Here is a 15,339-nt window from a genome sequence, read left to right as displayed (position 1 = left end):
AATCTCACCTCAAGAAACAAGAAAAATTTCAAACAAACAATCTAACTCTACACTTAAAACAACTAGAGAAATAAGAACAAAGAAAACCCAAAGTCAGTAGAAGGAAAGAAATCAAAAATCAGAGCAGAAATAAATGAAATAGAAACGAAGAAAACAATAGTAAAGATCAATAAAACTAAAAGCTGGTTCTTTGAGAAGATAAACAAAATTGATAAACCCTTAGCCAGACTCATCAAGAAAAAAAGGGAGAGGACGCAAATCAGTAAAATTAGAAATGAAAAAGGAGAAATCACAACTGACACAGAAATACAAAGGATAATAAGAGACTACTACAGACAACTATACGCCAATAAAATGGACAACCACGAAGAAATGGGCAAATTCTCGGAAAGGTACAATTTTCCAAGACTGAACCAGGAAGAATTAGAAAATATAAACAGACCTATCACAAGTAATGAAACTGTGATTTAAAAATCTTCAAAGAAACAAAAGTCTAGGACTAGATGGCTTCACAGGTGAATTCTGTCAAACAGAGAGGCGCTAACACCCATCCTTCTCAAACTCTTCCAAAAAGTTGCAGAGGGAGAAACACTCCCAACTTCATTCTATGAAGCCACCATAACCCTGATACCAAAATCAGAAAAAGATATCACAAAAAAAGAAAATTATAGACCAATATCACTGATGAACATAGATGCAAAAATCCTGAACAAAATACTAGCAAACAGAATCCAACAAACATTAAAAGGATCATACACCATGATCAAGTGGGATTTATCCCAAGGATGCAAGGATTCTTCAATATATGCAAATCCATCAATGTGATGCACCACATTAACAAATTAAGGAATAAAAACCATATGATCATCTCAATAGATGCAGGAAAAGCTTTTGACAAAATTCAACACCCATTTATGATAAAAACTCTGCAGAAAGTGGACATAGAGGGAACCTACTTCAACATAATAAAGGCCATATATGACAAACCCACAGCAAGCATCATACTCAATGGTGAAAAACTGATAACATTTCCACTAAGATCAGGAACAAGACAAGGATGTTCACTCTCGCCACTCTTATTCAACATAGTTTTGGAAGTCCTAGCCATGGCAATCAGAGAAGAAAAAGGAATACAAATTGGAAAAGAAGAAGTAAAACTGTGACTCTTTGCGGATGACATGATACTATACATAGAAAACCCTATAGATGCCACCAGAAAACTACTAGAACTAATCAGTGAACTTGGTAAGGTTGCAGTATACAAAATTAATGCAGAGAACTCTCTTGCATTCCTATACACCAACAATGAAAAATCAGAAAGAGAAATTAAGGAAACAATCCCATTTACCATCGCAACAAAAAGAATAAAATACCTAGGAATAAACCTGCCTAAGGAGGCGAAAGACTTGTACTCAGAAAACTATAAAATACTGATGAAAGAAATCAAAGATGACATAAACAGATGGAGAAATATACCATGTTCTTGGATTGGAACAATCAATATTGTGAAAATGACTATACTACCCAAAGCAATCTACAGATTCAATGCAATCCCTATCAAACTACCAATGGCATTCTTCACAGAATTAGAACAAAAAAGTTTACAATTTGTATGGAAACACAAAAACCCCAAATAACCAAAGTGATCTTAAGGAAGAAAAACGGAGTTGGAGGATCAGGCTCCCTGACTTCAAACGATACCACAAAGCTACAGTTATCAAGACAGTATGGTACTGGCACAAAAACAGAAATATAGATCCACAGTACAGGATAGAATGCGCAGAGATAAACCCACGCACATATGGTCACCTAATTTACGACAAGGGAGGCAAGAACATACAATGGAGAAAGGACAACCTCTTCAATAAGTGGTGCTGGGAAAACTGGACAGCTACATGTAAAAGAATGAAATTAGAACACTCCCTAACACCATACACAAAAATAAATTCTGAATGGATTAAACACCTAAATGTAAGACCAGACACTATAAAACTCTTAGAGGAAAACATAGGAAAAACACTCTTTGACGTAAACCACAGCAAGATCTTTTTTGACCCACCTCCTGGAGTAATGGAAATAAAAACAAAAACAAATGGGACTTAAAAGCTTTTGCACAGCAAAGGAAACCATAAATAAGACAAAAAGACAACCCTTAGAATGGGAGAAAATATTTGCAAATGAAACAACCGACAAAGGATTAATCTCCAAAATATACAAACAGCTCATGGAACTCAATATCAAAAAAACAAATAACCCAGTCCAAAAATGGGTGGAACACCTAAATAGACATTTCACCAAGGAAGACATACAGATGGCCAAGAGGCACATGAAAAGATGCTCAACATCACTAATTATTAGAGAAATGCAAATCAGAACTACAATGAGGTATCACCTCATGCTGGTCAGAATGGCTATTATCAAAAAATCTAGAAAATAAATGCTGGAAAGGGTGTGGTGAAAAGGGAATCCTCCTGCACTGTTGGTGGGAATGTAAATTGATACAACCACTATGGAGAACAGTATGGAGTTTCCTTAAAACACTTAAGAATAGAACTACCATATGACCCAGAAATCCCACTACTGGGCATATACCCTGAGAAAACCATAATTCAAAAAGAGTCATGTACCAAAATGTTCACTGCAGCACTGTTTACAATAGCCAGGACATGGAAGCAACCTAAGTGTCCATTGACAGGTGAATGGATAAAGAAGATGTGGCACATATATACAATGCAATATTACTCAACCATAAAAAGGAAAGAAATTGAGTTATTTGTAGTGAGCTGGATGGACCTAGAGTCTGTCATACAGAGTGAAGTAAGAAAGAGAAAAACAAATACCATATGCTAACACATATATATGGAATCTAAAAAAATGGTACTGCTGAACCTAGTGGCAGGGCAGGAATAAAGTTGCAGACATAGAGAATGGACTTGAGGACACGGGGAGAGGGAAGGGTAAGCTGGGACAAAGTGAGAGAGTGGCATGGACGTATATATACTACCAAATGTAAAATGGATAGCTAGTGGGAAGCTGCTTCATAGCACAGGAAGATCAGCTCAGTGCTTTGTGATGACCTAGAGGGGTAGGATAGGCAGGGTGGGAGGGAGGCTCAAGAGAGTGGGGATATGGGGATATGTGTATGCATATGGCTGATTAACTTTGGTGTACAACAGAAACTAACAGTATTGTGAAGCAATTATACTCCAATAAAGATCTATTAAAAAAAGAGATTAAAAACATGACAGCAAAGTTAAAAAAGTAAACAATACAGAGTTTGGAAGACAGATTTGAGGAGTCTTCCAGAAAGAAAAGCACAAAGAAAGAAACCAGGAGAGGAAGGAAGGCCAACATCCAAGAATAGCTGTTCTGGAAGGCAGCAACAGAGAAAGCAGGATGACAAAATAAGACAGATTTCCAGAGCTGAAAGACCTGAGTTGCTAGATTGAAAGAGCCTATCTAGAACCCAGAAGAATGGATGAAAATAGAGTATACCATCATTAGGACCCTATGCCTAGTGAAAAAATTTTCCCAGTTTCCAGAGAGAAGAAGCAAGAAAATCAGGAAACAAGAATTAGAATGGCTGTGCACATTTCAGCAGAAACACTAGAAACAAAAGGCAATGAAGCAATGCTTTCAAACTTCTGAAAGAAAATTCTTTCTAAACTTTAATTCTGTACCTAGCCAAACGATCAAGAAAATGTCAATAATAATGACATTTTCAAGATATTCAAGGTCTCCAAAAACCTTCTCTTTCATATACTCTATGCACTTTTAAAAGAAGTTCTTGGAGAACTTGTTCCAACAAAGGAAGAGTAAGTGACATGGAATATAGGAAATAAGAGATTCAGCACAGGAATGGTATGAAGTTCAAGTCCCAGAGATACACTGAAGGGAGAGCCCAGGATGAGAGACTTTGCAGTTGCAGAAGGATAATGGTCCTGATTGGAACAGTGTGACTTAAGAAAGCTGTCATCTAAATATAGCGAACACTGCTGAATGTTATACATGAAAATTGTTAAGAGAGTAAACCCTAAAATTTCTCATCACAAGAAAAAATTTTTTTCTGTTTCTTTAATTTTGTATCTAAATGAGATGATAGATGTTCACTAAACTTACTGTGATAATCCTTTCATGATGCATGTAAGTCAAATCATTATGCTGTACACCTTAAAACTATACAGTGATGTATGTCAGTTGTATCTCAGTAATACTGAAAGGAAAAAAAAGAATTAAAAAGAAGAATAAAAAAGTCCATTAAAAAAAATCCCCAAGTGCCATTATAGCATCTTTTTATCTGAGGACAGAATGCTGCAGTGAGCCTGACCCTAGTTCTCATCTGTGCTCTCCTGTCCTTGCCTCCACGTGCTGATGAAGTTCCTGCTTCCTTCCCTTCATGCTGTTTGGATTAGCTGTTCATTCTGCCTCATTGGAATATTCTGTTCCTACCTCTTGGTGGGAGGTTGTGTCAAACTATAAAACAAGAGAGGGAGGGAGGAAAGGGGAGAAAGAGAGAGAGAGAGAGAGAGAGGAGTTCACTCTTATATTGCCACAGATGTCCTGTACCCAGCTCACACTAGATCCTCCCAGTTTGCCCATCTCTGGTAAGCCTTGTTTCCGGAGAGTTACTCATTGGATTTTCAACTGATGTGCCCAGAAGGAAGGAGAGAGGGAGGGATGGAAGGAAGGAAGGAAGGAAATAAAGAAGAGGAAGGGAGGGAAGAGGAAGATTAGTGTTACATGGAACACAATTTTCAAACATTCTCTAATTTAAATATTTGAATTTCATTCAAAAAAATTTTAATCACTTGCCTATGTTTTTCATAACTGTAGACAAATGGGTCTTCACAATAGTATTTTAAATTTCTTGATTAAATACTACGCTGGATAATTCAGGTTATCAGACCCTCTGATAGCCATTTGTCACTTTCTTTTCTACCAGCATCTGAGTACCCTCCTTCTTTAGAGGGAATCCCACACCATGAATGTTAGTGGAAAGGAGAATGCCACAGATCCTGAGAGAAACTTAAAGGAACAAATATTTTCTCTCCCCATCCCCTAAAACCCCAGGTTATGTGTATAACCTAGACTTAGCACCTATCTCTAAAGGAGTGATACAGACTTAAAAGTAGTTATTAAATCACTCACACCACAGTGATGGTAGAGGGGGTGCTACAGTGGCAATATCTTGGTTGTATCCCAGACCTTCTGGGGCATTGATGTGGTTGAACTCCCCAGAGATGAGCTTCCCTTGCTTGGTTTCTGCTTATAATCTGTAACCTGCACTGGGTTCTTAAGCCTTCTCACTGATTCTGTGAGTTACCCAAAGCCTGTAGATAAGATTATTTTCTGCTAAGACTCAAAAAAGTCTGTAAATCCATTAATATTTCTAGTTTGTTTACATGTAACATCTCTTAATTTTGACATCAAACCCCCAAATCATTAGTTTATGTATTCTGTCTTGTTTTTCTTCTTGATCTAACAAATTACCACAAACTCTATGACTTAAAGCAACATAAACTTAATATTTTACAGTTTTGGAGGCCACAAATACAAAATAGGTCTCATGGACTAAAATCAAGGTTTCAGCAGTATGGAATTTCTTCTAGAGACTGTAGGGAGAATCCATTCCTTGTCTTTTCCAGCTCCTTAGAGGCTGCCTGCACTCTTTGGCTCATGACATGACATCATTCCCCCATGCGCTCAAGCAGTGACATCATTCCAAGTTCCTTTTCTGCATTCATATCTCTTTCTCTGGTTCTGACTCTCCTCCCTTGCTCTTTCCCTTGTAAGGACCCTTGTGATTTTGTTGAGATGACCTGAATAATCCAGGACACCCTCTGCATCTCAAGATTGTTAATCACATCTGCAGAGATGTGATCCTTTTGCCAATAAGGTAACATGTTACACTTTCTGTGGATTAGTACTTTGGTGGGCTATTAGTCTCTATACTGCAACATCACAATAATTTTGTACCTTTATTTTTTTTCTTTTTACAATTTCAGAATCATTAGGTGATTTAAATTTTAAAAAGGAAGAATGCTTTATATTCTCTCATAGTTTGCCTTTTAATCTTCTAATTTTGAGAACCTAAATGAGCACACACCAAACATTTTGAGACCTTTTTAATATTTGTATGTGAGGTGATTTTTAAAAATTCATAAGTGTTTTCTTAAAAAAGTTTATTTTATTTTATGTATATTTTATTTTTGGCTGTGTTGGGTCTTTGTTGCTGTACGCGGGCTTTTCTCTGGTTGTGGTGAGCTGGGACTACTCTTCATTGCAGTGCGCAGGCTTCTCATTGCGGTGGCTTCTCTTGTTGCTGAGCACGGGCTCTATCGCACGAGCTTCAGTAGTTGTGGCACACGGGCTCAGTAGTTGTGGCTCGCGGGCTCTAGAGTGCAGGCTCAGTAGTTGTGGCGCACAGGCTTAGTTGCTCTGCGGCATGTGGGATCTTCCCAGACCAGGGCTCAAACCCATGTCCCCTGCATTAGCAGGCAGATTCTTAACCACTGTGCCACCAGGGAAGCCCATATGTGCTTTTTGAAAATAGGAAATGAGCATTTATTATTTCAAACATTAAGTTTATCTAAATGACCACAACCTGACATAAAGCTGGCCAAATAAACACTTACACAGCATCGGTTAGAGGAAATACTCTCTGAAAGGTTGGGCAGAAAGAAAAACAAAAAAAAAAGATATGCTTCCTATTCCTAAAGAACATATCATTTAGTTGACAAGATCACAAAAGAGGCCATCTCCTCTGCTGCTGGAGAGAATGGAGCCATTGATAAATTCCAGCTGTGTAGTGACTGGGAGAATGTGTGTTCCCGTAGACTTCTCCGCTATCCATTGGGTTAATGTGTACTCTGTGCCTCTTATCATTTTAGAGGCTGTTCAAATGGCTGTAAATGGATATGGTCCTTTGAGGAGTTTATAACTCCTAAAGATTGTAGACTCGATGGGATTTCAGTGGGAGCACTGGGCAAGTACCCAGATGAACGACTAAAAATACACATCACGGCATGTACAACTGACCTTGTGCAGGTGCTCTATCATAAAGGGAGCTAGATATCTACCAGACAGTACCATAGAGCATCAACGAGACTTGTGGCTAGCTTAGATTTGGGCAAGATATGGAGAGGACATACTTTTCTTATTTTAGTCAGAAAAACAAGTATTTCCTAAGTGTTTACTGTGTCCTACAAGCTTTCTACGTATCTTCTCACTGTATCCTTGCAATAACTCCTGTTTTAATAGAAGAGGAAACAGGCTTAACCAAGATGAGTGACTGAGCTCAATTGATTAAGGGCCTAAATAACAGAGGTAGGATTCCACCTCGGTCTGTTTGAGTCTTTCCACTATAGCACCCTGCCTGAGACAAAGTATGTCTTAAAGATCACCCAGATTTACTGAGTCTAAATGATCTTGGAGAAGAAAATATTTCATGACGATGATTATTATATATACTTTAAAAAATTATAGGAAACTTCTTTCTATTGTCTTGACTCCTCTGAAGGAGAGATAAGATTGTAATGTAGCCAATGCTCAGATTCAAATTCAAGACAGTCATCTCAATGGCCTTTGCCCTGTGGCAGGCCAGGTCTCTTTCAGTTTTTGTTTTGGAACGACTATGGTTTCTATAGGGTTTTTCTCCCTCTGTCTTGAGTATTGGAAGCTCTCAAACTCTCCTAAGGACCAGTTCATGGTTTCCCAACTGGATGGTGAGCAGAAGAAACACTCTCCTCTCCATGGACCTAACGCAGTGAGTGGACACCCAGGATAGAATGAATGCCCGTGCTAAGAGGGATTTTAGAGATTATCCATTCTAAGCACCTTGTATTTAACTGGTGAGGTAACTGGTATTTGGGGAGAGCCTATGACTGTCTGGTGTTGTTTCAGAGCTGGACCCAGAGTCCAGGGCTCCTGTCTTCAAGCCAACACTCTTCCTTCTGCTTTGCAGGACTAGGAGCTGAGAGTGTGGGCCAGCTTTTTCCCCTCCCTTCCTTCCATTTCTCTCGAGTGCAAAGGTAAAGGCACAAAGGGTATGGGGTTTTTGTTTCAAGGCACAGAAGGAAAGGACAACTAGAGGCGTATGGCCCAGTCACTAGTGACTCCCCTGTTAAGCACAGAAGTAAAATTTTTCCCCAAACTAGACCATAACCTAAAATACTTGGGGTATTTAATGCAAAGCACTCACTGTCAGGTAATTAAAAAAAAAAAAAGCAACCTAGTAGGCAAAAGACTTAGGAAATTAACCAAAAGTCTTAGGGGAAAGGAGCTGTTCATGTGTGTCAGTTACATAAAGGAATACAAATTGCATAATGACTCATCAGAACATAAATTCAGAAAACCTAGTTGAGATGGCTTTTTTTCCTTTTGATATGATACTTATGAAAGTATCATATGTATCTTATGAAAAACCCAGTTTTTTCCTTTCTTTTCATTTCTTCTTCCTTTCTTTTTTCTTCTTTCCTTCCTTCCTTTCTTCTTTCTGTGAAGTATGCACTTACTCACTTACTTGCTTTTTCCATTAAATCACCATTGTGGGTCAAATTGTATCCCCTCCAGAAGATATATGGAAATCCTAAACTTTGGTAATGGTGAATAGAAATAGGAAATAGGGTCTTTACAGATACTCAAATTAAGATGAGGCCCTACCTGACTAGGGTGATCCCTAATCCAATGTGACTGGTGTCCTCATCAGAAGAGGAGAAGGCAGACAAGCAGGTAGGGAGAATAGTGTGTGATGATGGAGTCTGAGGTTAGAGTGATGCAGCTACAAAATAAAGGGACCCCAGGGATCACCAGCAACACCAGAAACTAAGAGGAGGGCATGGAACAGATTCACCCTTAGAGCCTTTAGAGAGAGCCTGGACCTGCCAACTCCTTGATTTTGGACTTCTGGCCTCCACAACTGAGAATACATTTGTGTTGTTTTAAGCCACCTAGCTTGTGGTAATTTGTTATAGTTGCCCTAGGAAACAAATACAGTCCTCAAACATTTCCAGAATTCCTGCTACAGCCAGAAGCTTTGAGTAGCGAGGGTGGTGGGGAAGAGAGGACCAAACAGGCACATAGAACAATGTTTTACCTTCTAGGAGATCACAGTCCGGCAGTTCCATTAGGAACCTTAGTGATTCCCCCATCCTATTCACACAGGTTTATCCACTTTTCAGAACAATCGAGGACAGGTGACATCCATGGTGACATCTGTGGTTGCCCTTTCAATGCATGCAGTGATGTCAGGAAACAGTGTGGGGAGAGGAAATGATAATAAGTCTTTGGAATCAGGCAGCCATTGAGATCAGCCTCAGAGAACTGAGAATTATTGAAAATCTCAGTAATTTTCAATTACTGAAAGAACAACGGTAATATTTAGGGTTCTGTTTGGAGTTATTTTGGGGTTCTTAGCAAAGATGAAGAGGACTGAAGAAATCATATAGTAGAGGGTAAGAAAGTTCTGTCTGAAAAGCTGGGATTCAAGGGGAAAATGTGGGGCAGAGATCAACAGCTCCCTGAGGACCCACATCACTCTAGCATCACCCCTTCCCAGTAAACAGTAAATTCCTACTGGGTTGGCTTGAATTAAGTTGTGATCATTTCCCCAGCTCTGATTTCATGTAAAGAGTTGAGCTGGTAATGAGAGAGGAGGGGACCCACAGTGGCTCTGCTTTTTGTGCTAATGAACTTACCCAGGCTGGTCTTGTCCTCTGAAGTCCAGTTCAGACTATTTCCTGTGTGGACTTTGGAGACCATGAAGAGAGAGGAAGGTGGAGGAAAGACAGTGGAAAGTCTGGGGTAGGAGAGAGCAGCAAGGAGAGGTAAGACCGGAATGAGAAAATGGTTTGAACCCAAATGTTGGTGCTCGCACCTTGATCGAGCCTGACTTGAATGCTTCCCAACCTAAATTTCGTAAGGTAACTATGTGAGCTGCTTCGATTTTAAAAGCTGCTCACTAATTGATAATTAAAGTTTAGCAGCACTTAATTGGAAGAGGTTTATATGTCTAATGGAAACAGCCTAATAGGCCGAATAGGAGGCAGCATGATACAGTAGAAGGCACAGAAGACCTGCATCAGGCGTATGCCTAGAGCAGTGTTTCTCAACTTTTTTTTCATTATCATCTCACTGAAGAGTCATTTAGACGTGTTTTCCTAGTTGCCTCCCACATGAAATTTTATACCATCAATATCTTAGAAATTTGTTTATATACTACATGCACATCTGTGTTTATATACGGTTTAAGTTTGTTTATATACTGTTACAAGAAGCATTTTGTCCCATCTGGGGCCAGTATTGCCCGTTGATAATTTCTGCTTTAGATGAGAACTGACTTCAGGACCTAGGACTCCTCAGGAGTTGGGACAGAAGTCCCTGGGTACAAGCTGACAGACCTGGCCTTGACGTCTGCTTCTGCCACTTCCAACTGTGCCCGCGAGCAAGTTACATAACTCATGTTGAGTTTTAGTTTCTTCATCTCTCTTATCTATATTGAGAGCAATTTAGGTGAAAAGGTAAAGAAAGTTTAAGTACTTTGCACATTGCTAGACACCTAGTCTGTGATCAAAGCAGACGTCTTTTCTGGCTCTTTGCTAGGCTGTTGTCCAGCCCCCTGCATCTACCATCAATGAATGGGGTATATGACAGTGACGTCAGGGAGTTAGACAAACGTGAGCTGTTCATTTGCAGAGAGTTTTCCTCCTTGAGGCACTTTTCCATAATGAGCATGATGACCTTCTTCTCTAGAAGGGTTTGCTGGGCCTGGGCAGCCTGGATCTTTGGGGAGCTCTGCTTTTGCTTCCTCTCACCTGCCTGTTCATACCATGCAGAAGAGCACTGCAGGCTACTGCTGGCTTCCCAATTCTCCGGACAGATGGAGCCAGAATGTAAGGGCCGCTCCAGGGAATTCAAAAAGCCAAATGAGAGAAATATATTAAGAAACAATAACCAAAAAGAAAAGTCATAAGCCTTCAAAGTGTTTAAAATGAAGGAGCAACACAGAGATGAACTGTTGTGTAGAAGAAAATTTGTCTTCAGTTGTGGTTTCTAACCGTAAGATGGCTCCCTATTTAGGTAGCGGGAGAAGAAAAATGAAAAGGAAAAAAAATTATAGAGGAACTCTTCTAAGGAGATGAACGAAAGAGGAAAAATGCTTCCTTCACGCGTGCTGGTGGCACTCAGGACAAAGTTTAGAATAGGGTGGTCTGTTTCTAAATGAGGTTTTTGAAGATAATCAGCTATGAAATTTTAGGAGATAATGATGATGCATTTGCATAGGCCAGGGCTTTTGCTTTTCTTTTCCCTGCAGGACATCTGAATTCTTGCCATATTACAAGGTACTACAGACTGAGGCCTGGAAGGACTTGAAGGTAACAACTCCAGCTTTTTGACAAATTCTTTGAGAAATCTGAGGACCTCCCCCGCCCCTAAAGAGGTTATCATTTACCCAAGGTCGCACAGCTAGTGAGTAGCAGATGGACATACCTGGGTTTTCTGATTTCAGATCTGGCCTTGTTGCTCCAAGTTAGCAGTTAGTAATGCCAGGACACAGAAAGAGCACAGAGTGTGGTTACAACTGACTTGGTTTGCAATCCTAGCTCTTCCCTTTATCAGCCACGTAGCTTTAGAAAAGCCATTTAATCAGCTTTTCTCAAATAACAGCACTGTGGAAGAGCAAGTTTCTGCTTGTTGTGAGGGGCAAGTGTGTCTGCACATAGTAAGTGCTGCATCAACGGGACCTCATCTCAAACTCCAAACCTAGGTGTCTTGGATCCCAGAGTATGGGCCCCTTTGCCTACACCCTTGTGAAATAGGTCTAATCCTCTGTAACACATGAGATGCCAAGAAATCCTAAAGTCTCCATTGATTTTTATCATATGAAGTTTATACAGCATCATTCATTATAAGAAAAATACATATTAAAACAATAATACTATCTCACTCTTCCTATTTGTTGACAAATGTTTGGGAAAACAGGCACACTCATGGTTTGGAATATTAATTTGTGTCACCTCTTTGGAGAATAATTTGACAATACAGATCACAATTTAAAATGCACCTACTCTTTATTAACCTACCTGTTTCACTTTTACAGATACATTCATACACATCCAAAATGCGTATCATTGCAGCATTCTCTGCTACAGCAAAGTTTGCACAGGAACTAACTATACCTTTTAAAAAACATGATAAATTGTGGTGTGTCTGTACAATGAAATATTATGCAGCCATCAGGATGAACCAGCTCTACATATACTGTTACAGAACCATTTCTAAGATGTCCTGGTAAATGTAAAAGAAAGATACAGACTGATAAGTACAATATGATATGGCTTGTGATATATAGGATGTAGATACATTTATGCTTATATATGGAAAGGCTACCTGTGGAAGTATCCAGAAGAAATTCAGGGGAGGAAAATTGGGGAACTGATGGCCAAGGGTGAGAATGAGATTACCATTTGGTATACCTTTTGGAAACTTTTGAGATTTGCTCCATGTGCATGTATTACCTATTTTAAAAAATAAACACAAAGCAAAAAGAAAGCCCAGCCAAACAAATAAAATACTCGTGGTCTTGGTGCTGGCACAAATAGCCCTCCTGCGCATCTAATCTAATGTGCTTGGCCCAATCTTCTTTGGCTCGCTGGCCTCTCAGATCCTCACCTTGGCTCTCTCTTGACTCCCAATACCCACCACCAGCCTCCTTTGTCCTGAAAACCTGTTTCAGACAGGCTCCTCTGGCTTCCATCTCTGGTGCTCTCTATTGGGTGTAATGCCACGCATGTTCTCTGGCTCTGTGGAACTCAGCTTGCTGGAGCCCACCGACTCCTGGCCAGGCCAGCCAGGTCACGAGACAACATGCATCTCTTGGCAGCAGCCGCTGCCTAGGCGCAAAGAGGGAATGGTCTATGTGGTTGTCCACTGTGTAGATGTAGTAACTGGGGCTGCCTGTGGTGACCTTTTACCTTTGAATGGCCCAGGGCATCTTGGTTTCTTCATTCAGTTGTTTCTTCATTGGTTGATTTGTTGGTTCTTTTGTTCATTCATTTATTCAATACTTCTGAACCAGAGAAACAGAAGCTATGGTCCAAGGGGATTCATTTTAGGGATGTGCCTGGGAATTTCATTTCCCTCTACTTTCCTTTTCCCCAACCCTATGGATAATTCAGATTTTATCATATCCTGATAGCATAAGACTTAACAATTAAACCAACTGAACATGTTGCATTATCAGGGGCAGTTTCTGGGGGTTACAGTTAAATAACCTCCCTTTCACCCTCACTGGAAAGGATCTACAGCAAAGAGGCGTTTAGTTTAATGACATTCGCAGATGAGTCTTATTTCTCATGGCTGATTTTTTAAAATTTATTTACTTATTTATTTTTGGCTTTGTTGGGTCTTCATTGCTGCACACAGGCTTTCTCTAGTTGCGGTGAGTGGGGGCTGCTCATTGCGGTGGCTTCTCTTGTTGTGGAGCATGGGTTCTAGGCACGCGGGCTTCAGTAGTTGTGGCTCGTGGGCTGTAGAGTACAGGCTCAGTAGTTGTGGTGCAGGGGCTTAGTTGCTCCGTGGCATGTGGGAATCTTCCCAGACCAGGGATCGAACCCATGTCCCCTGCATTGGCAGGCGGATTCTCAACCACTGAACCACCAGGGAATCCCTGATTTTTTTTTTGAACGAGTAAAATCCTTATTTTGAGACTTTTCAGTGTTTCAGTTTTTTCAGAGGGCATCTTGGGGAAAACAATGAATGCCTGTAGGCCATTAACCACTTTCTATCTTCAGCCATCAGGGATCTTTGGTGAGGTTAGAAGAGCTGTCTCTGGCTTGATTAAGCTTTGGAAATACCTCCATTGATACCATTCAAATGTTTATTGAGTACCTACCTCAGACATGATACTGAATTGACTTCAGAAAATCACCTTTGCCCAAGGCCTGGGAGGGGAAGGCACATGTGGACTCTGGTGGGAAAAGGAAATTCCTTGTGGGGTGACTGAAGAATGGGCTGGCTTAGCTCCAACCAGAGAAGGATCCACGAGAGAAAGCCATTAGGTCCTGAACGCTGATAGGGTTTATGGCCTCTGCTCTTAGTGAGGTGATCTGACCTGAATGGGCATCTGAGCAGGAAAGGAAGCCTACAGAAGTGGCAGCAGGAGTGGTCCCTAGGAAGGCAATGACTTATATCAATTGGAGGCATCATCTTGAACAACTGCACTGGGAAAAGCTGTAGTTTCTTGTGTTGTCCTATAGAAAATGTTCTTTAATGAGATAGCTTAGCATGGTATTTACGAGTACAGATTCTGGAGACAGACTAACTACCTGGTGATCTAGGCTCTATCTTTAAGTTCGTTTAACCTCTCTGGACCTCACTGTCCTCATCTGTAAAATGGGGATGTGATAGTCTCCACCGCACTCCGTTGCTTGAGGACCAAATGAGTAAAGCCCGAAGATAGCACCAGGACCGTTGCAAGTACTCAAAAATGTAAACAGTCACTTTAACCGTGCTGTTTTGCCCTTCTGAAAATCACCATCTTCCTATGAGTTGAACTATTAATTTGCCTAATATTGAATTTTGTATTTGTAGGGGTAATAGGATTTTTGCACGGCAAAATACATGTTTTTTTCTTTTTTGTGTGTCTTTGCTCTCTTGTTCTTTCAACATCAAAACCCTAGGTTCTTTGATCTCGGAGAAATGATGCAAACGAAGGGAGCCACACAGTCTGTGGTCCTGGGGTGTGCTCCTGAACATACACGTGCTCCTTCAATTCAAAGAGGAGCCTATAGTTCTTGGCTTAAAATGTCACAAAGAGATGGTAGCTGAAAATCCACAAGCTCTTGAATGATTTGTCTCTGGCTTTTGCCCCTCTTTTACTGCAAGTATCATTAGTAATGTTGACTAAATCATTACCTCTCCAAAAGCCTGCCTAAATTATCTTTTTCCTAACTTGTGTGTTCATTGCATTAATCATTTGGAAATAACGTCCTCACGAAATACAAGTTCTTCAGGTTTATTTAAAATGGCTTGCATTTGTGTACAAGCTGACATCGCCTGAGGAGAAAGTCAAAGACCTTGTCAACAACAGACTTTTGAGTTTGCCCTTGAAATAATGACAATTAGGAATACACCCGTCAGATTCTGTCATTTGCAGAACTTCAGTAATCAATAAGATATCACCAGCCTTGTCCTTTTTTCTATGCCCACAATACTCCCTGGCTTCTGATTTGAACCTGAATAACTTTTGAATAAATTTCATTTTTGCAATTGAAGTGTAGTTCTGACCAGATGGACCTATTCAGGCTTTTGTAACAATCCATTTCCAGATGATTTTCCAGC

The sequence above is a fragment of the Mesoplodon bidens genome (genome assembly GCF_964165515.1).
Source record: "Mesoplodon bidens genome assembly, chromosome: 6".
Taxonomy (NCBI): Eukaryota; Metazoa; Chordata; class Mammalia; order Artiodactyla; family Ziphiidae; genus Mesoplodon; species Mesoplodon bidens.
The sequence above is the reverse complement of the archived record's forward strand: the minus strand, read 5'-3'. Positions refer to the sequence as shown.